This window comes from Callospermophilus lateralis, chromosome 16 (assembly GCF_048772815.1).
Source record: "Callospermophilus lateralis isolate mCalLat2 chromosome 16, mCalLat2.hap1, whole genome shotgun sequence".
Taxonomy (NCBI): Eukaryota; Metazoa; Chordata; class Mammalia; order Rodentia; family Sciuridae; genus Callospermophilus; species Callospermophilus lateralis.
Genome location: NC_135320.1, coordinates 20,937,034 through 20,960,884, shown reverse-complemented (window position 1 = coordinate 20,960,884; position 23,851 = coordinate 20,937,034). Strand labels below are relative to the sequence as shown.

Here is a 23,851-nt window from a genome sequence, read left to right as displayed (position 1 = left end):
GTTGTAGTTAGACACAATATCTTTACTTTATTTATTTTTATGTGGTGCTAAGGATTGAAGCCAAGACCTCGCGTGTGCTAGGAGAACGCTCTACCCCTGAGCCACAACCCTAGCCCTTACTTTTCTTATGTTAATAAAATGCTCTTAACAAAGGAAAATTTCTCTGCTATAATCTGAAATCTGTATGTCTTCCCAAACACAGGTGGAAATCTAATGTTCAGGGTGATGGTATTAGAAAATAGGGCCTTTTGGGGATGATTAGGTCTCTAACCACAAGGGATTAGTGCCCTTATGAAAGAAGCCCCGGCTGCCTTTCCCATTCTGCTTTGTGAGGACACACAGAAGGTTCCACTCTGAGGAACAAGTCCTCACCAGTCACAGAATCTGTGGTTCATCCGTCTTTGTCATCTCAGCTTCCAGAACTGTCAGCAATAAATTTCTGTTGTGTATCATTTACTAGTCTAAGGTATTTTGCTATAGCAGCCTTACAGACTATGATATGCTCTTTGAACAAACAAATACCTGACTTCTGTATTCAGGTATTACAATCTTAATATAATTTTATAAGATGATAATATCCCATGATTTATGACTAAAACTAGCGTAGTTTTCACAGATGACTAATGGTCCTTAATTTTCTTTGTGACAGTACTGGGGATGGAACCCAATGCCTTACACTTGCTAGGCAGGTGCTCACTGAGCTACACTTCCAATCCAGTCCTTAAATTCTAGTTGACCAATAAAACTTAAACAGCTGTAGTCAACAAATAGACATGGCTGTCAGAATTTAGGGTTCAGCGGCTTCAAGGCACAGAGTAAAATAGGCTTGATTCATTAAAAGGCATCACATGCAGGAAGGCTGCTCATGAAAATGTGGAAGAGCTATCCCTCCCGAGTACACAGCATGCAATCAGATCAGTCAACAGCTCAGGTCATTCACACTGTGAATATTCACTGAACACCTACTATGGACCACAATCTAGAGATAGTGAAGTCAATAATTACACAAAATTTCCTGCCCTCAAGATGCTTAAATAGTCAGTTCTACTAGTTTATTTTTTATTATTTTTTTAAAAATATTTTTTAGACATCAATGGGCCTTTATTTTGTTCATTTATTTACATGCAGTACTGAGAATCAAACCCAGTGTCTCACACATGCTAGGCAAGGGCTCTACCACTGAACCACAACTCCAGCTCCAGTTCTACTAGTTTAACTGAAGAGACAAAGATGCAGCAACAGGGGAGTGTGGTTACTACACTAGAGAAACTGGACTCCCTGCTGTGTGGCCTGGATTCCTGATGACACAGTCTGCAATGCTTTGAGCATTAAGAGACTGGGATCCAAGACCACACATATGAGGTCCAGTGCTTCTGCAGCCCCTAAATCAGTGTGGCAACATATCTATGTTTATAACAGCTCAATTCACAATAGCTAAGCTATAGAACCACCTTAGGTGCCCTTCAACAGATGAATGGATACAGAAAATATGGTACATAAGCGCACTAGAATATTACTCAGCCATAAAGAAGAATGAAATTATAGCTTTTGCTAGGAAATGGATGGAGCTGGAGACTATCATGCTAAGTGAAAGCCAACCCCCCCAAAACAAAGACTGAATGATATGCAGATGCTGACACACAATGGGGTGGGGAGGGAAGAAAAGAAGTCTACTAGATAGAAAAAGAGTAATGAAGGGAAGGGAGAGGAGACGGGAATGGGAAAGGCAGTAGAAGGAATCAGACATAACTTTCTTATGTTCATATATGAATATACGACCAGTGTAATATACGACCCCACCATGTGCAACCACAAGAACAGGAAGTTATACTTCATGTATGTATGGTATGTCAAATCTACTGTCTTGTATAACTAAAAAGAATAAAAAGAAAAAAAGAAAACCTAAAATAGAAAGTTTTGACATTAAAAAAAAACAAATTAACCTGACTGCACAGATTCACAAAACATCATCTTACAGTCACATTACAATTCATTTCACTAACTTAAAAAGGGACTCTCTAACATGCTATTAAGCCTTGACTTTTAACTAAGCAAAACTACCTAAATAGGTTTTTAAAATTTTTTAGCCAACTAGTCATTATTTCCAAAAACTAAACCTCATAAATTCTACATATATACCAATTTAATACCGAACACATTAGCTGATGAAACAGTTCAAGAGCTCCGTTTCTCTACATCCATAAAGTATTCTTACCTTGTCTCATGAGAATTTCCCACCTGGCTGTTAACAACTAGTACTTGATTAAACAGTATCCTTGAGTCCTTAAAATCTGAAGGATGGGCGAGGTTTGAAGGTAAATGATGGCTGAAATATCTAAAATTGGCTTTTATTATTTTATTGTGGAAGTCTATGATTTGTAAAACTACTAAGCTGATTATTTTGTTGAGAATAATGTCTGACCAACTAATGTCTACCTGTCATTCATTAGAAATCAGTACAGATATTTACTTGATTGTTCTGTTGCAACTTTGAAAGCTTCTTTATATACATGGTAGTTGCTTTCACATGGGCATTTTAACACAGAGAAGTGTGCTACATAATATCACACAATTATTTTTTTCATTCAGACATTTTTAAAACTAAAAGATCATTGATACACTGAGGTGAGCTTACAAAGCGTGAATTATCCTCCCAAGTATAATCTACTAATGTTTCTGCCTATGAACAGAAGTTATCTAAATAAGGAAGTCAAGAAGTTTATGAATGGTGAATACTGCACAATCTCTCGAGTGTCATAAGGGTGGTAGTCTTTGTGAGTGACATCTCTAGGACTCACAATTCACTCTTATAAAGGCGTGTGTCATCTCTGAGCAGCACAGATGTCTAGGTATGAACTCATGCCGCTGTGGGAAGTCGTGGAGCACTTGCCTGGTACAGGTGAGGCACTGGGTTCGATCCTCAGCACCACATAAAAATGAGGTATTGTGTCTATCTACAACTAAAAACAAAATATTAAAAAAAAGAAAAAGACTACTACCTTGCCTAAAAAACAACAAAAAAAGAAGTAATTCCCAAGAAGCACAGACAAGAAGTTTTATGCAAGACCCCCAAACACATGTAAGTACCAGAGAAACAGTACTGACATTCATTGGTTCAAACACCTCCCATAATAGGATAAATGTCTACTCACCCAATCAAAACAAATGCAAAAGAATCAGGTAATATTATATTAATTTTTCAGAGAGACAGGAAGCCTATCAGAGCAGTAAAGAAAGAGAATCCTAGAGCCAAGACAACTGGATCCAAGTCCTGTCACAATTTAGTACTTGTGTGATATTGAGCATACTGGTTTATCCTCCCTAAGATTCAGTTTTTTTATCTATAAAGTGAGAATAACAAGAATACCTAATTCAGCACTGTTGTGCTGGATGAAATGAGATAATATATAAAAAACAGCTAGAATATGACCTTGTAATAGTGATTACTATGCAAATTTTTAGATTTGGTATTAATATTGTTAAATAAATTAAAGCCAAAAGAGATTAACTGACTTGTAATGGATTAAAGAATTGCTCAGTGATTTACTCCAGAATGAAAAAACAAAAAGTTCTTTATTTGCAGGAAAGTGTCACGAGACCACAACTTTCTGTCAAAGGCAAAGGCATGCTTGGAGTAATACTTAATTCAAAAAGCACTGCTTATACCCCTGAGTGCATCCCCTAGTGATGTGGCCTTCCCCACTCCAAGCAGGGGCTGGCTGCTGCATAGCTGCCACCTGCTGATGCTGACTGGCGGCCTCTCCTCTTGGGAAGACAGACCCAGTGGGCAAACAACTCCATCAAAGATAATCAGCCATAGGCTCGACTTCAATCCCAGGAGGGAGTAAGTGTCCAGAGGCTTTTTCATCCTGTCCTGGTGGGGTGCAACTGCTATCATTTATGTTCTTTAAATATCAGCCAATCCCCGGTGCACTGCTCTCATACCTCAGAACATCATCTCATTCACTGCAGTGCAAACAGAGCCGGGTTCCTGGTACCTCAGGGGAGAAGAATGTGTTATGAAGATGCAATGTTTCCTGGGCTGGAGGGGACCAGGCCCATTTCCACAGCGTGAAGTGGGACAGCTACAAATCAGAAATAGTCCCTGCCTGTTAACTGGCAGATGCTTTTTTTTTTTTTTTCTATTCCAATCTTATACAAGGATCCCAAGAAATTTGTTAATTGGTTTTGATGCAGATAGTAGTTTTTAGTTAATAGAAAACAGAATAACAGACAAAGGAATTATGTTTTCTAAAAAAGAAAAAGAAAGAAAAATTAAAAAGTAAATATATGTATGCAACAATTCAAGCTTCTCTCAGACCCACACTTAGCATTCTAGAAAAGTGCAGCGTACCCACAAGACGGCAGCGCACGCATTGTCTGGTTGTACCCAAACGGTGCACACTGCCTCTTAAAATCAATTGCCCAGCTAATTCCTCTCTTAAGAAATGAGATGGGATGATCTCACTGGGCCACAGTAAAATACACACAGTAAAAACATACAGGTAAACGAGAGGTTTGACTGGATTACAAACAGATACACCTCATAAGACAATCTGTGCAATGAGCAGCCACAGGGCAAACAGGTGCCACAATATCATCTCTGCATGATGCTGACACTGCACCCCCAATTATCATTGTTATTGGGTTGAGCCAGAAAGATCAGGAAGAAGCACTCCCAGCCCTGGATCTCAACGGCTTAATAAACACTCATATGTTCTATTTTTAAAATTAATTAACATCTGTGATTTTAGAATTTCTTTATCATAAATGCAATTAATACAGTTCATTAGATACAGTATGCATTCTCTGAAAAGAAGAAACCGGAGTTTTCAGTCCAATAGCATTATTTGTTCTAAATTAGGGGCCTGATTATAAAGGTCAAATCAAAAATGATGTCTGATGGAAACAAAGAAACCATACTCTATTTTAATCCAGCCTCTCCCTAGCAAATTATAGGAAACTGAGGCTTGGGGCGTTGACACAACATAAGACCACATCCCACTGAAAAGTCAAGCTAGACTCCTGCTAATTTCATACAAGACCTCAGTTTCAGAGGTCTCAGTCCATATGCAGCCAGCTCCATTCCCCTGAGGCTCCAGGTGAGACAAAGAAAACAATTTCAGTTCTTAGTACTGCTTCCTGAGCTGCTGAAGTTAGCTGTCTGTCAACCTTCCAGTGGACAGGTCACTGTAGGATTATCAAGTCCTATAGTTAAAACCAAGGGAATGGAGACACATATGCTAGTTTAGGAAAAATCCTGACATACTAATCGATTAACAGCTGGAAATGCTGCTCACCCCAAATCTTCCTGTGCCAACTAGTACAGCACAAAACATCAAGGTCAGGCTGATGGCAGCTGGTGGCTACCATAGTGAATGAATTTCAACATCCAGAATGATACCCTCATTGTTTTCCCTACCTGGCAACAAGACTCCCATCTGCTGTGATTTTCTCAGACTGGGGCTTACCCAAACAGGCAGAAACCACAGAATAATGACAAATTAGAATGTGGGAGGGGGAGACAGAGAACATTTGCTAACATGTTGGCTGAAACACCACCACCAATTAATTGAAAGGACCACCCACTGATGACACATAAGCATGATAGGGTGTTTCAAATTTGGAGAAATGTGAACTTTAGGGGAAAAATAGGAAATGTCTTCACATTTTAGATTAACAGAGTGGTAAAATTTCTCATTGGAATGAACACTTCCTCTCAACTTGCATTCATGTGGTTATGTTACCTTGCTGTGCCTGAGCATTTAAGATATTCCTCTTTCTAAATGCACTTCAAAGGGGGAAAAAAACCCACAGGTGCATTCATTGCTACAATTTATTTGAGCAATAAACCAACATATGCCGACAAGGTTGTTGAAATAAGGGTAGCACAGAAAGAAAAAGTATCCTAAGTAGACATTTTCAGCTTCATTAAAAATAGAGTTTTTAAAAAAAGAAAAAAAAATGTTGGTGCTGCCTTCTTGTAATTCATTTTCCACTTAACATACGTCTCTGGATTTTCAAGTTAAAAACTAGTTTTAAAGTTTCTAATATAAGCATTTGTAAAGGGAGAAGAGCATGCTTCTGGAATTGCATGGAAGTACGCATATTCCCTACAACAAAAAGGATCTAGTGTAGGTAGTCTTTGTAATTTGTTGGATGGTCACTGATAGTAGATTTTGGATTCCCTCTTCTTCCAGGACAAATCTAGGAGGACACCATCCAGGAGCACCTATTCTCTATGGCTGTGATAGTGACAAGATGACAATGGTCCAAGAGCCATAAATCGTCCTCTCAGAGAGTTTCGGCCATGCACACAAGCCCAGTGTTCCCAGGGCCACCATCACCATCCCCTTTTCATGACCATACTTCACATACCAGCAAAATGGAGTATTTAGAGCAAGCTATTTTTGCTTGTCTGTGTCCAATAAATAGTCACAAAATGCAGACAAATTTGGTTTGGGAACATAAGTATTTGTGCAAAGTAGAAAAAGGTAAATATTTTGCACAAAAATAAACAAAGAGGGCAGACAGGTTTAACCAAGGAGAGCTGAAGTGGGTACCGTATGTCAAGGAGGTGACCTTCAAGGTGACCCTCAAAGTAAGAGACGCTCTCCTTCTGGAGACCCATGCCACCATCAGAGGTCAGACCAGAAACACAGCTCTGAAACGCCTGCAGCACTTTCAACCCTCCAAACAGGTCTGGCACCTAGCCTGGCTATTAAAAGAAATAACTTACTAAATGAATATTATATTTAATTGTGAGAGAAGTAAGAAGGAATAAAATTTCAAGATCATGTAAAATCAGTGGATCCACAATGATAAGACTATCTCTGCATCGGTGAGGAGAAATTCAAAGGGAAGGAAAAGAGAACAGACAAAGACTTTCTGGGCCCTGGCTACAACCCTAGGGTGCTTCAGGGTGCCTCAGCCTCGTCCATTGTGGACTGAAAATTATATCACTTAGGCAATGGGACTCTATGTTTGTGTCAGACTCAGACTGATCTAAAATAGCTCTTTACATTGTTAGCAGGACCCAAATACAAGAAGGCTTTCAGAATGAGGAAGACCCAGGAGAGGCAGCCCAGCCAGGTCACCCCAACTTCATCCCAAGCAAAGCATCCATCACCAAGCAGAAATGCCCCATTAGATTGTGGGACAACCCACAGGAATGCCATTTCAAAGGCTCTGGCAGTTCCGACATGCTCTCCAAGGCTCCTGTTATGGTTTAGATGTGATGTCCCCTTAAAGCTCAATGCAAGAAGGTTTAGAGAAGAAATTATTGTGTAATAGCCTTAACCTAATCAGTGAAATAATCCCTGATGGGAATGAGTGATAACTGGAGGCAGGTGGGGTGTGGCTAGAGAAAGTGGTTCATTGGGAGCTTGCTATGGGGTATATATTTTGCATCTGGAGAGTGGAGACTCTCTCTCTCTCTGCTTTCTGACCACCATGTGAGCTGCTTCCCTCTGTCACACTCTTCCTCCATGATGTTCTGCCTCACCTGGAGCCCCTGGGGAATGTAGCTGGCTGGATATGGACTGAGACCTCTGAAACTATGACCCCTTAAATAAACTTTTCCTCCTCTACAGTTGTTCTGGTCAGGTTTTTTTCGTCACAGCAGCAAAAAAGCTGAGTAAAACAGCTCCCTCAGGGGCTTTGTGTTCAAACAAGTAAAAAAAAAAAAGCCAGTTATCCCAGTTGAATGCTAAATTTATAGAACTATAATATTAGTTAGTAACTTCAGCAGATTACCTATAAGCTTCTCAAAGATAAGAGCAAAGTCTTCTCAGCGTGGTGATGCAGATATCCAGTATATCATGTGAGCCACAGGATGGGCAAAAACAAATACATGGCTCTTTAGGAAACTCTTGAAAGCCAAACTCGCTTGTGTGCATCTGGATGAAGCAAATCTATTTCCTACCATTATGGGTAATATAAGGGCTGATCACTTCTAATATGATTTGATGCATTTGTTACTTTTCATAGCTACATTCATTGCATGAAGAATTCCTATACTAAGAATACCAGTAAAATAGAGGAAGGGAACCAGAAGGAGGGAGGAGGGAGGGTATGAAATTAACCAAATTATCTTGTTATGTAGTATACATATATGAATAGGTAACAACAAATCTCACTATTATGTATAATCATAATACATCAATAAAAATTTTTAAAGGAATAAATGTAGAAAAAGTTATCCTTGCTGCATTCTTATAAAGATGTTAAAAAAAGACAACTACAAAATGATCTCAACTTTCTCTACTGTAAAATCAAGGCATTTGTGTTAAATCTGGAACATCTCTATACGCAAAATATGGCAGCTCTGAGCAGAGAGCAGTCATTGACAATGGTCCCAGGTCTGATGGCCAGAAAAGATGGCAGCTTTGTTACCTGATCCAAAGCGACTAACACCCAAGATTTAATATTTAAGTGAAGATGCTACAATGCATTTCTGTGTCACCAGCAATCAATCACTCAGGGAGACAAGGCTGGCATGATTTTTCAACAGGTGCAATTATCCTCCAAGGAGTACCTTTTGAAGGTTAAGACACAAAAATTGGGCAAGCTACTCAGCAGAACAATCTAGAATTCATTTGGTCTGCCGTGCCCCAGACAGTCCCCGCCTCAGTCATGCTGTGGTGATGCCAATCTGCTCAGCTGACAGGTTCCAAAGAAAGAAGAGCAGTCTGAGATGAAATGCATACTGCAGTGGGTAGAGGGACAGAGGAAAAAATCAAGACAGGGAGGTCTGGTGGCCCTGACGACAATTCTGTTTTCCAATTCTAATTAACTGAGGAAACAAAGTCAGAAAATCTAGCCAAGGACAGTACTCACTGAAAGGAGATACCACTAAAAAATTGAACAGATTGCAAAGAATATTCCTTGTTAAAACAGAACTTGATCATTATGACTGACATGTACAACTTAAATGGAAAACATTTTAAATCAGTAAAATAAAAGCATTTCTTTTTGGAAAAGGCAAGCAAAATTATACATTTGTGTACAAACATCTGGGGAAAAAATGAAGGTATGTTTTTTAAAAAAGAATTCCATGTAAGATTTCATTTATGATACACAGCAGGATTTGTAGAAGGTTAATCAGCCTAGATTATAGACTATACTTTTAAAAATTTAACATACTTGTACCTTCATGCCATTAATATATGAAAGGCCTATTAAAAATTCAATGGCCTCAAAACCCTGAAAAATCAAAACATATCATCAGCTGTTTTTCTCCTTCAACCAAACTGTGAAATAAAGTTAACAATAATCATATAGTAGTCCTCCTTTATTTGTGATTTTACTTTACACAATTTCAATTACCAATAATGAACCATGGTCTGAAAATATAAATGGAAAATTCTAGAAATAAGCTATCCCTAAGTTTTAAACTGCATTCCATTCAGAGTAGTGAAATGAAATCTCATGCCATCCTGCTCCATTCCACCTGGGAAGTGAATCTTCCCTTTGCCCAGCGTATACATGTTGTATACACTACCCACCTATTGTCACTCATTTTTATCATTTAGAAGTTGTCTCAGTTATCAGATGGACTGTCAGGGTATCACAATGCTTATATTCAAGTAACCCTTTTTTTACTTAAAAATGGCCCCAAAGTGCAAACTTTCATTACAGTGTATTGGTATAATTGTTCTATTATATTATTGTTGTAAATCTCTTAGAATACCCAGTTTATAAATTAAACTCCATCAGAGGTAGACAGATATATATATATATATATATATATATATATATATACACACACACACACATACATACACATACATACATACATAGTAAATATAGGGTTCCTTACTATTTGCCACTTCAGGCATCCACTGGGCATCTTAGAACAGGTTTCCTGTGGATAAGGGGGAAGGGGGGGATCACAGTAATGAAAGTAAGACTGGATATCAATCAGAAAAACTCAGTCTTGAAAATCAATATTTGTATTACAGAAATTCAAAAAAGTAGTGCACTTAGCACTTGAAGAGAAAATAATTTAAATTCTTAGCATTTGAAGGATTTTAAGAACTGTGTCCTACTACCTATTAAAATGTATTCATGCTTACATAGTCTGCTCTTTGATGAAACTCAGGTCAGATCAATACCAAAAAACAAATAAGGAGACAAACTTAATGAGAACTGAAATCAAAGGTTACTTATGGGAGTGTGGCGGGGTGAGCGTCCTTTTGGTTAATCTACTCCAATCCCAGCAGCAACTCAACTACTCCCTGGTTTGCAGGAACTTTTACCTGGCACAGATTTTCAGAAGTTAGCCATATTGTTCTTACTGGCTGAATCTCAGAACAAACCATAACCTGTCTGCAGTCATGTAATAAAGTACACATTTTAAAGTTGTGAAAATTCATTTCATAAAATCATAACAAATAGGGGCTGGTGTCTCCTGTTGGGAAAAAAGAACACATCTTAGCAAGCTCAGTTTTAGGTTTCCACCGTGAGGAATGAGCACTATCAAGTAAGATTATAAATCTTGATTTCAAACAGACCAGAAAAGCCCTGGCTAAGCCTAGTCCTTTCCTGTGCAAGGCAAACAGACTTGCGGAAATTCAACCACAATACTGTTCTCTGCCAGAAGTTAGTGATGCTCATAGAGGCAGAATGAATTCTTCCCCAATTAGCTGAGAGAAGATGTAGCAAAGGCACTGATGAAACCACTCAGAGTAGTGGACTGAAGTCTGTAGCAGCGATGTGCCACCCTGGACTCCCAGAGTAGCTGACTACAGCCTCCCCTGCAGGACATGTAAGGGGCCTTCCAGAATACAAGCCACAACAATAGCAGAAACATGGGGGAGTGGCATCATGACTCAAGGCTAGATGCTGCTGCTAGGTGGAATTTTATCAGGACCTCCTCTGAAGAGGCTCAGGCCACCGAAGCACTGCAAGAGCAGGGTTCTTTGTTTAAGGTTTCAATTGTAAGAAAGCAGGAGGGAGGTTAAGGGGGCAAAAGAAAGAAGGAGGGGAGCAGGGAGAGAAGGCAGAAGGAAAGCAGGGACTCCAGCCCATCAGAATCCTAAACAGGATACAACAAAGAACTAGGCTAACTGCATTCACCAACACAGGGTGCTTGCCTGCAATGTCTTTCTTTGTGGTTTTAAACTGTTATCGCAGTAATACTAAAGGCACATTTGAAAACTCATCATGTTCTCAGCATTCTAGCAAATGGGTTTTCACTTGCCCAATTCCCTTGCTGCGATTTCAATTCAGTTCCCATCTGCTCAGCACTCCACAAGCCCGATGCCAGACGCAGGGCACTGATAACAAGACAGGTCTCCACTACCAGAAAGGCTTGGACATATTCACTTGCTAAGGTGACTCACAGGGAATTATACAATTATATACTCTTTTCTTTAAAAGATTTTTTTTTTCTTGGTGGTCCTGAGGATTGAACCCAGGGTTGCATGTATGCTAAACATACTCTACTTCTGAGCTATATCTCCAGCCCTAAAAGACATGTTTAAGACATGTAATGTCATTTGCTTCAAATGACAAAAAGCAAATGTGTGAAACAAGTGGTGAGAGAATTCCCTAATACGCCAAGGACTCAAATGTGTTTCTGGTTCAAAGACAGAGGAAAGAATGCCAACGTTTCTAAATAAGCCTCATTTAATTTAGGTAGAGTAGATTCGAATGTCATTAGGTTTCAGTTCGTTTCTCTTCTTATAAGTTTTGGAACAACCTTATAATGGGGATAATACTTTAGTATACTTTAGTATACTTCACATTTAAGAAGAACAAAACACATCATCTAATCAGACCAAAATAATTACACATATGTAGTATAAGCAAAAATGTGTAGGATCATGTAGTCTAATGTTACTCAAGATCTATACTTATTTAGTTGGTTTTAAAATTTCATAAAAATCCAAGAATATGTTTTCTTTTATATTTAAAATATGGGCATTTGTAAGAATAAAAGGATTTTATGAGTATGTAACTTGACTATTCACTCCAAGTCAATCACAATCAAAACTTTTATGAATAAACACTTGCAAACAAAATAGACAATAATTTAATAAACGAATGATGAGATTACTGAACGTGTAGCCATTCTTCCCTAATACTTTTAGATATTAGTCAGCATTCAGGGTCACAATATCTGTCCAATGAACACGTGTTCTAATGAAGCTACTATTGTTTTACCATTATCAAAGACAGCTACCATTTCTATAGTGTGCATTTTATGCCTGATACAAGGTATTCTGTACACACCAACTCATTCATTGCTCAGAGTGACACTTACAAAGTAGGTTTTATCATCCGTACTGTAGAAGATCATAGTAACAAAACTATGAACATGTACAGGTTGAGTATCCCTTATCAGAAATACTTAGACCCAGAAGTATTTAGGATTTGGGGTTCTTGTTTTGTTTCTTGGTCTATCTGCTTTAGATAATGAGATATCTTAGGGATGGGACTCAAGTCTAAACATGAAATTCATTTATGTTTCATATACACCTTACAAACAGAGCCTGCAGGTAATCTTGTACAATATTTTTAGTGTGCCTGCTTGTGCCTGTGACATAAGGTTAGGTATAGGATTTTTTTCACTTGTTGGCATCATATCAGTGCTCAAAAAGTTTCAGATTTTGGAGCATTTTAGATTTTCAGGTTAGAAATTCTCAAACTAGAGTAAACATTTCCCATGTGCTAGGCCATGGAGCAACTCACTTTGTTCTCACAAGAATCCTGTGATATGAGCACTGTTATTATCCTGATTAGACTGATGAAAGACTGGGGAACAGAGAGTCAACAGCCTTCCCAGGGCCACATGTGTGATGACAAAGCTTGGGCACTAACCCAGGTCCTCCTCAACACCAGAGCCCACACTCTCATCCAATATGGTAAGAACCATGACTCCTCAGTCCCATCTACGAGAAGAGCTACGACTGCAGATAGCCAAGGGTCAGGGTTGGTCTGGGCAGAGCCAGTCCTCAACCCACAAGTCAATTGATATATCTGGCTGGGACACCCTCCCCCAGGTTTCCCTGAAGAAACTCACCACAGGAAAACAAAAGTCCTGCCTCAAAACTGGCACAGCTCAATGGTCCCTGGAAAACTGAACCAAAGGACAGTGCTTCTAACTGGCTGGAGTGTGAGTATCCCAGAATAAAGAGCTCACATGTCCACTCAACAGTCATCTGTTACTTGGGTGCTAAGGAAAGTCTGTACTTGGACCACAGTAGGTTCATGGTAGCTGAGCTGGTGAAGGCAGACTCTGCCTCAGGAGGAGACATAGCAGGGACCCAGACAAACATGAAATTCTGAAATCAGGACAACACTGTTTCTGGGTGTGCTGGGGGAAACCGTGTGATGAGGGATCAATTCTAAGGGCATGAGGAGGTTAATAAAGGCTAAAAGGAAGAAAAGATGGAGGTTGAATAAAAGAAGGGTTGGTGTTGTGGCTCAGCGGTACAGCGCTCACATAGCACGTGCAAGGCACTGGGTTTGAGCCTCAGTACCACATAAAAATAAATAAAGTTTTTTTTTAAAAAAAATGAATAATTAAAAAAAAGAAGAAGAAGAAGAAGGGAGATGACACTTCTTCTCCCGGGATGGAGTAGAAGTCAGGGTAGACGTTCATTGGATTAGACAAAGGGGAATGGGGGGAGTAGGAATGGGACAGGAACGGGATTAGGAATAGGAGAGACAGCAGAATGAATCAGACATGACCTTCCCTATGTTCATATATGAATACACCACAGGGAATCTCAACATCACGTACAACCACAGGAATGGGATCCTAATTAGAGTAAACTATACTTCTTGCATGTATAATAGGTTCAAATGCACTCTACAGTCATATAAATATTTAAAAAGGAGGCAGTCGCTACAGAAGGAACCACTGTGCTGGCAATCGCTTGGCTAACCTACACGTCTGAGCTAAGAACAGACAGAAGCCCTGCGAGGAATGAAACCAGCAAATCCAGAGCAGCGTGGGAATGGAGGAACCACAGCTGGGCACCTCACCCCTCCTGCCCAGCACCCAGGACAAGGGTACTCACTGTGACTGGGCAACCCCCAGTCCAGGTTCTCTAGGGAGCCCTGGAACAAGGAACTCATTAGTGCAAGGGGAAGTCCGCACCCTCCATGTGAGCTGACGACAGCAGTCCCCCTTATCTGTTGGAAAGATATTCCCAGGCCCCCAGAGGAATTCTGAACCTGAAGAGAGTGGAGAACCCTATTCACGCCATGCTTTTTCCTATACACACGTACCTGTGATAAAGTCTGAACCTATAAATTAGACACAGCAAGAGTTTTACAACAACTAATAAGAAAATAGAACAGTTATAGCAATATAATAAAAGTTACATATGTATGGTTGGTCTCTCTCTCTTTCTCTTATTGTACATAATTCCCCTCTCTTATGTTGATATGAGATGACACAATGAAGCGAGGTGAATGAGTGGGCACTGTGATGTAGGGTTAGGCTACTGTTGACCACTTCTCTGTTCATCACTGGAAGGCCATTCTGAGTGGAGTGTGACATCTTGCACTGACCCACCATCCCTTCCCAGAGGTGAACCATCCCTTTGTCCATCACAGATGTACTGTCAGTCCCTTCGTAGCCTTCTCAGTCATCAGATCAACTGTTACAGTAACACAGTTCATGTGTTCAAGTCTCCCTCAGAATGGCACATGATTTAAAACTTTAGAATGGTTTACTTCTAGAATTTTCCATCTACTATTTTCCAAATGCAGATGACCACAGGTAACTGAAACCTTGGAAAGTAAAAGAGCAGTTAAAGGACAGCTGTAAAAAAAAAAAAAAAAAAATGCACAATCAAAATAACCCAAGCCAGTGGCCCAAAACTCCCCAAAATTACCATTTAAGCTAGCAAGGGTCAAGAACAAGAATAAGGCACAATATTTAACAAAAACTGTGAAATCACCTTGACCCTAAATATCTGTCATTCATAGGATAAAAGCATGCATTGTAGACCAAACTTGTTAATACTATATATGCGTGAAGAGAATAATAATTAAGGTATAAACACATAAATCTATAATCAATACTTTCTCTGGGAAATGGCTTTCAAGTAGATAGTGATGTTCTCGGTTCTATATCTGCAACATGTTAGTGTTTGGAAAAAACATACCAGTGGGAACACTCCCGTGTTCACTAGTTGGGAAACAATACATTGTTGCTACTTTACTAATTCCTTCAGTAATTTTGATTCTCACATTCCAAATTAGGGGGACCAAAAGAGGGTTCAGAATTCTCAGAAAAAGTCACTGCAGTCAAATATCCAGGCAAACTCAGTTGCGGGGAAAGTATATATCTGAGGGCCAACAGGGACAGTGGGGGCAAGAGGGCAGGTGCTAGGACATGCCTCTCAACCACACCAATGGCAGCTGCACTGTCCCCCCAGCAGGCGCAGGAATGAGGACAGCTGTGTTCAGAGGCAATTTCTGCCACTCTTGCGCATGCCTGCCAGTGTGCGAGGGGTCAAGTGTGTGTGGCCTAGCAGACTTCATAAATGTGTGCCGAACGAATATGGAAAGAAGGGAGCAAAGCAGAGGGAAGGAAGTCAGGAGACAGAAAAAAAAGGGAAGGAAAAGTCAATCAAAAGGAAAAAGGCAAAAAAAAAAAAAATTGGGAAGACTATCAAAAAAACAGTGTTATGTTTACTTGATCATATTTACACATGAATTTGATAACTTTTTAAAAAGTGAGTTACCTTTTATATCACTTTCAGGTCTTAGAGAGTCCTGGTAGCTTCCAATTCAAGACTCAGAAAAAACAGGAATGGTGCACTGGATGTCCAAATCAGGGATTTCTAAAAGGAAATCAACATGGATTAAAAATTATGCTGAAGAATAAAAGTGATTTAAAAGTAGCATGAAAAGGAAACCGATTTTCATGGAATAACAGTAGGTTTCCTAATACAACTAGGGAAAAGTTGGGTTCAAAGCCCTTTTCTAATTTAGCTGGTCTAGTAAACTTTAAATTGGTTCCAGAAGAAAACAAAAATCAACTATGGGATAGGCTTTGTGTACTGAACGGAAAACAGCCCAGAGGAGAGACAGTGGATTGCTTTAGCCCAAAGACCCTGGCTCTGCATCCTTCCAATCCCAACATGCCCCAACCAAACTTGTCAGCCCTCCCAGCCCATAGAATCAGGCAGGAAATGAAGCCTCCTGACAAACCACAGCAAAATTGAGGAAGGGAACAGAGATTTGTACTTTAGGAACTTGGTTCATGTTGCCAAAGAAGAAAATATTACGAGACAAGTACTGGAGCTGTTCTGCCCTCCAAATGCAGTCCTGACCTCAGCTCACAAACAGGAACACAATCCTGCTTGTCCTTGGGCTCCTTTCTTCCCGCATGGAGGACAGATTTAGAAGAATACGCCACCCCAAATTTTGAGTAAACAATATTTTGTTTTCAGAAAAGGGAAAAAAAATTAACACTGATCAAGCATGTCAAGGGCCCAGAAAGAACACAGCTCTGTTTTACAAAGGACATGAGAAACAGAGGCACCTTGAGGAACGTCCCTTTCCAGGTCTGTTGGATGTGTAACTGCTGTTAACTGTATTTGGAGACACTTGGCTGAATCATGAAAGTGATGTTATCTGGACATCTGGCAACTCAGAGAAAAAGACTGTGGTGGAGATTTCCACTGCCTTCTCCTCTCTCGCATCTGCTTTTGTTGGATGCCATCAGCGCGAATGACTGAATCTTTGTTTACTTGAAAGTGGGAGCTAGCAGACAGGGAAGGAAAATGTTCTGGCTGCAATAGATATCTTCTTTATTGAGATTCACTGTATATTTTGCACAGTTAGAGGAGTAACCAGTAGAAAAAATATTTTTAAGGACATGCTTGAGACTGTGACAGATGATGGCTAAGAACCACTTCATTCAGATCTAGGCCAGATTCCCAATCATCATTAACTCCGCTCTGGAGCCATGTGTAATGAATGGCACGTCTGAAGTGTATTAGTAAGGATGGAAATCTTGACCTAGATTTTGTATAGCTTCAGAGAAATAAGACAGAAAGCTTGGCTAATACTTCCCACTCTTCACCCATAAAACTTTCAAAACACATCCTTACTTTGTGTTCCATTGCCTAACAATGCTCAACAATAACACAGAATCATATCTAGTATTAGATTAAAACAGAAATAGAGACACCGAGTTCCGTGTCTCTTTTTTTGGTTGCTTCTGGATATGCAATTTAAGTCTAAGACTAACTAAAAAAGGATCATATAATTTTAATACTACTTTAGCAGCATTTTTAAAAAATTTTTGTATAGTTGTAGATGGACAGCATGCCTTTATTTTATGTATATATGTGGTATTGAGGATTGAACCCAGTGCCTCACACACTCTAGGCAAGTGCTCTGCCACTGAGCTACAACCCCAGCCCCTAGCAGCATTTTAATGTATGTTTAAGCCCATTTAAATTCACCGTGGCCCACCAAAACAAAAAAAAATGTTTTTATACTGTAATATTTTTCAAGCAGTATTTCATTTTGAACAAAACTTTAATCAGAAATTCTTTTTAATCTTTGTCATTATTTTTGCCTTTTCTTTCTCACGTTTTTTAAGAGGGAAAGTAATGAAGAGCTAGAAAGATCATGCAATTATGATTGCAATGGGAAAAATACTACAAATGAAGAAATTCAAGTTTGGATTTATCTTCAAGATTGTCATGTGAAACTAAAACCATTCCTAATAAAAATAATTCAAAGTAAATATGCTTAAGACTTAGGAACCTTATGGTCATAATCTCCAGCTGGTTAATTTCACAGATGAAGAAATGAAACCCCAGAGTGGTGAAGTACTGTCACATGATTTCCTAGATTCTATTGAACCCCTCTACACCTGTCCCCCCAAGGAAAAATAGCTCAGGAAACAAATATCCATTAAGGATGATCTCTTTCTAAGAACTATGAAAGCGATTAAATTCCATGCTCTATTAGGTCATAGCTGATCTTTGATTTCCATAAATAACTTCTTATGAGCTTAAATTTTCACCTATTTTAACATAAAACAAAAAAAAAAAATTTACCCAGCACAAACATCATTAGATGAGTCAACTCAACTTTATTTCAATATAAACCACGTTTTAAATTTTTCAAGAGCAGACTGTATGTTTCACTCCACTGAAAAATCTTAGTAAGTAATTAAGGCCCATGAGAAATTTGAAATAAAATCTGAGATACTCATAGGCTGTCTGACATAGATATGGTTACTCTAAAAAACACAATTTTCCTCTCTTATTTACAGTCAAATCAAAATAAGTTTTCTACAATTCATTTTTCAGTAAATTTTACAGACAGGTATGAAGCAAAAGAAGTTATTCTATAGTCAAAGCAGTTTTTAAACTAAGAATTTCAAAATGACTTAGAATTAGATCCATCACATCAGACAGGACCTGTATTCTGTAAAACTGGAACTCACTGAAGGCACTCGATTTTGCAGTAAGGAGTTTACTATCATGGGTACTTGACTACTCCATTATTTATATGGCACAGTGCTGGTATGCGAGATCCAAACAGCAAGAGAGGGTGCACTGCCCTCTGCAGATTCATGAATGAGGAGGGTTGGGGAGGACCTCCCAGTGGCTCTAGTTTGTGTGCGATGAGTGTGCACGTGTGAGGGTGTGTTCAAGAGAGGTTGTAGTTAATAAATTCACAGGTGGTTTTCCCAGGGACTATGAATTGACAGATTCCAATGAATTAAGGAGTAGAAGTAAGGAAGCAAGGTCAGACAAGCTAAAACAGGCCAGTGGGTGACAGAAGAACCCCTCTACATCTGCCCCCCAAAGCAAAAACAGCTCAGGAAACAATGTATTCATTAAGGATGATCTCTTTCTTAAAACTATGAAAGCAATTAAATTCAGTCATGATGGAAAATTTGCAACCAACTGCAGATCAAAAATATTCAGGAAACAAATTTGCATCTTTACTGAATGTGTACAGATCTAAACCAAGACAATATTAAAAACTACTTACAAAATATTGACCGCATACCAGTATTAAAAGTCACCTAGAAATTATTTCAAATATATTAGAAGATGTGCATAGGTTCCATGTAAATACTGTGCAATTTTATATAAGGGATCTGAGCATGCTCAGATTTTTGTATCCAAGGGGATTCCTGAAACCAATACCCCACAGACACAAAGGGACAATGATAGCTTCCTTATATTTCTTTATATAAAGTCACTAATAATAGTAAAACTCAGTGTCAAAACAACCCATGTTAAGGTGGGGGAAACAAGATTTCGATACACAAAAATGTGTATCGAAAATAAACACCATGCAAGCACAGAATGAGATTTTCAACATAATTAGTCAGGAAAAAAAAAGTAAAATAAATCCTTAATGAGGATTTATTTACATACCATTACCTTTAGATACCATTATAACTAGAATGAATGAATTTAAAGTCTGAAAATTATAAGTATTTACAAGGGATTCTCATACTGAAACACCATTTGGCAGTTACTCATCTACTAAAACACATGTTTACCATATGATCCAGCAGTTCTACTCCTAGGCATAAACCCAAGAAAATTTAGACACACAGGTTCCACGCATAGACTTGTAAGAAAATGTTAACAGCAGCCTTGTTAAAAAAAAAAAAGTCCCAAACTTGCAAGAACCCAAATGTCCATCAACTGTTGAACGCATAACCAAATTATGGGAAATATTACTCAGCAATACAAGGGAACAATTATTGAAACATACAACAATATAAATAAATCTAAAGAGCACTACCTTATGGGAAAGAACCCAAATACAAAGGACTAAATTTTTTATTTTATTTACATGAAATCAGAAGGAAAGCAAAATGGCAGCAACTGAAAGAGATCAAGGAATGTCAGGATCCGCGTGGGGGCGGGACTGGCTGGAAACAGGCTTAAAAGAGGAAGTGCTCACATTGTAGCAGAGGTACATAACTGCGCATACTTCATTCATTGAGCTGGGGCTGGGATTGTGGCTCAGTGGTAGAGCAGTTGCCTAGCATGTGTGAGGTACTGAGTTCGATTCTCAGCACCACATATAAATAAATAAAGGTCCATCAACAACTAATAAAATATTAAAAAAAAAGAAAATTCATTGAGCTGTACATTGAAAATCAGTAAATTTAATTATATATACAAATGTGGTTTAAAACTAACCTCAGTGTCACCATATTTAACGTGAAAACTTTATAACATCATCATTAAGACCTAAAAGTCCTTCAGTGTATGGTATTCAACATATCCAAATATTTAATAAGGATTCCGGTAATCAGTGGTGGCTAAATACCCAGAGACTACCAAAAAAGAGACAACAAATAATGCTGTTTACTGCGAAACGAAACTATTCCACAATTCTACTTCCAATGGATTGTAGCCTTATAAAAGATTTCCCAAAAGTGGCCTAATAATACTTAGTTTAGGATTAGTTTCTTCAATGTAAGAGGATAAACTTCCTAAAACCACTGATAATCTATGGAGGGTAACATATGGGAAACAGAAGACTGCCGAAGAAATGAGTTGGAAGAAAACAAGTGTGAATACTTTAAGAAATGTGAGCCAGATTAGTAATCAAGTTCAACACTACTTTTAAAAATACGCTAAGTGTGCTGGGATCCGTGGCTCATGCCTGTAATCCCAATGGCTCAGGAGATTGAGACAGGAGGATGCGAGTTCAAAGCTAGACTTGGCAAAAGCCAGACGCTAAACAACTCATTGAGACCCTGTCTCTAAATAAAATGCAAAACGGGGCTAGGGATGTGGCTCAGTGGCCGAGTGCCCCCGAGTTGAATCCCCAGGAACTCCCACCTTCCCAAAAAATAAACACTAAGCACCTCTTAGCACCCATAAGGCTTTGTCCTTGAGTTCACTGGACACACTTATTTATAATGTAAGACGACAGACAAATTTATCAAAATTATAGGTGATTCAAAGTTGAAAATGGTTAAAATGTTGCACAACAGCTTCCTGTCTAATTAGCTAAATTGCAGCAATGATTTTATAGTATTCATGTCAAATTTCAGTCAAAAAATAATACAACTGTGTTCACATAACAAATATTTTTGCAGGGCTACCACATGGTGGTTACGATACCAGTTGGAAAAAGACACCAAGATTGAGTAAGAAAGTTCTTACCTACACAAAGTCTATCATATATGAAAAAACAAGCCCTACCATCTGTGGTAGAAGTTAAAAATTACTAACATGTGAAAAAAATGTAAAAGTTTTGAGTTTGTCCCTCAACTATTAATAATAACGTAACTATCAGTGAAATTGTAGGCTGAACTATCAGAAGTGGGGAGTTCCAGTCAAATCTATATAAGCAGTACTATGATTTGATCTAATCGATTTATTTAGGGAGTAATGGTGACATTCTAGTGTGATCTCAATGAACTCACAAGTCCCCCATCTAACACCAACAAAAGGTGCCTGAATCTTTTATAGTGTCACCATTTCTCTACTACTAAATACCAAAGAGGATGCATGAATCTGTACCTACTAGACATTCCCAGCTAACAGGAATGCTGAGAACTACCAGATCTTGACAAACTGAAACATGTGCATATATTAGGGGACCTAGAAATATTTAAATCCTCTAGGGAAGGGCCGCAGAGTGGAAGGTAGACTGCCACGTGGTTCTGAACAGTAGGCGTTATAGAGAAGCAATATGGTGTTCCAGCAATTGGACAATATCACGTTAGGATGGACAGCCTCATAAAGCAGGGAGACCTGGCAGCAGCTATAAACTTAGTTAGGATACTAATATTTAACCTTTGATGTGGTTCCTGGATCATTACCATCCTCACAACTCACCTCCCAACATCCAGGCTTTCAACCTCCACGTGGCAGCCCTCCTTGCCCCTGTCCCCAATCCTAACACTCTTCCAGGGCTCTTCTTCACCTCCGGGATTGATGTAAAAATACCTCCTGGATGACAGACCAGGTGGCCTATGGATCTAACCTCATGAGCCGCTTCCCCTCCTGTGCTGTGTCCCAGCTATTCACAACCACTGCAAAGCTTGCTTCTCAGGCTGCATTTTTCTTGCCTTCATGCTGCGCCCATGCCATCTGCTGTTTGAAACACCTCTTGGGTGTCCTGGTGTGAGTTCAGCCCATTCATCCTTCCTTCAGACAATCCCATCTTTGAGAAGCATTCCAAACTTTTACCCCTTCCTCCTTTGTATAACCTGGCACCTTACTTATCTCTATGAAAACATTCCCCCAGATCTAAAGATTAGGTACAGCTGTATCTCCCTGCTAACCCATTAGCCTCTGCCTGGTTATCTCGATCCCTGGGATTTTGTTCTGGATATGACACTTCATAGAAATTTATAAATGAGTCAGGGATTCCAAGACGGCACAGTTAGCCATACTTTTATGTCCCATCTGGTCTTAGTCTATCATGGTATACCAATGTTGGTTGTGCAACAGGTACAGAGTAAGCTCCTGCAAATACTATTATCTTGAGGCTACAGATGATACAAGGTAAGTACTCGCCAGGCAACTGTGGTGGGGATACAGTATAGGAGCTAAAATGACCCCCAGATGAACACTCTTGGGCATTCTGAAGTCTTCTGGGTTGAATCCTGTTTCTATGGCACTATGTGACCTTGAGTAACTAGCATAACCCCTTGAAGGCCCAGTCTCTTGGTCTATAACATGAAGATACTGAAAGTCCTTACCTCCAAGGGCTTCTGTGACGACTAAATGTCAATGTGTTAGAAGGACTTGGCAAAGCAATCCACACAGGACGCTATCTCCCTGAATGCCAGCTGACTGCTCCCCAGTGGTATTGAATAAACCAGAGTTGAGGCTCAATACTGGCCACTGTTACTAATTACAAGCCTTGAACAAGTCTAACAGGCAACTGGCTTTTTCATCAACAAATGAAAATAATTCCCATTGTGGAGAAAGGTATTCTGACAAAAGAACATAACTAAAAATGCTATGCACAGAAGAGTCGTTTAACAAAAGGTTTTCTATCCCCCTTTTGATTTTTTAAAAAATTCATTTATTTATTTATTTATTTTTATTGGTTGTTCAAAACATTACAAAGCTCTTGACATATCATATTTCATACATTAGATTCAAGTGGGTTATGAACTCCCATTTTTACCCCAAATACAGATTGCAGAATCACATCGGTTACACATCCACAATTTTACATAATGCCCTAGTAGTAACTATTGTATTCTGCTACCTTTCCTATCCTCTACTATCCCCCCTCCCCTCCCCTCCCCCCTTTTGATTATGGATCATTAATTTCAGAGCCATCTGGAAAATTTCCTCTTCTTTCCAAGAAAGGCAGGATTGTACAATGAAAGACATCTTCTTGAAGTTCAAATTAAAAAGACCGTAATCACCCCACATGCTGCAAAAGCACCTTTAAAAGAAGCCCTGTAAGTCTCCTAATAATTAATTTATTTATACTGAGCTGACATAGACCCCTGTAAATACAACCTCTGGGTTGTATAAAAAAAGAAAAAGCACACTGAGAAGTTTCATTAAATTTACTCAGATGTAGCCCATCACTTTTGTTCACTGATTCTCTTTAAACAACACTTAGCAAACTCACATATGGTCTAAGAAATCTTTCATCCAAGACAGAAATTTCTAATAACAGCATGATGGGGAAGCCTGAAAAGTGCTTACTACACTATCAGTCTCACTTTTTTTTTTTTTTTTTTTTTTTTAAGGATAAATGCACTTGGCTGCAAATTAGAATAAATGCACCTGTTTGCAAAGAACATATTTTTTTAAAAGAGTGTTAAATATCTCAAACCTTAATTTTTTAACACTCCTAAAAGTGGTACTCAGAACACACACCTTATTATACAAATCTGCAATTTTAA

The 23,851-nt window shown here is 38.9% G+C and overlaps 1 protein-coding gene across 3 annotated transcripts in view; it reads right to left on the bottom strand.

Annotated features, from left to right (window-relative positions):
* The window catches only part of Fam110b (family with sequence similarity 110 member B), a 161,494-nt gene that overhangs the window by 105,019 nt on the left and 32,624 nt on the right, over positions 1-23,851 (bottom strand). For 2 of the 3 annotated variants that reach the window (XR_013088904.1, XM_076835649.1), the window contains exon 2: positions 15,708-15,806. The exons of the other annotated variant lie outside the window; for it this stretch is intronic. The gene's annotated coding sequence lies outside the window, so the exon portion shown is untranslated. The remainder of the gene's footprint in view (positions 1-15,707; positions 15,807-23,851) is intronic. 3 annotated transcript variants of the gene reach the window in all.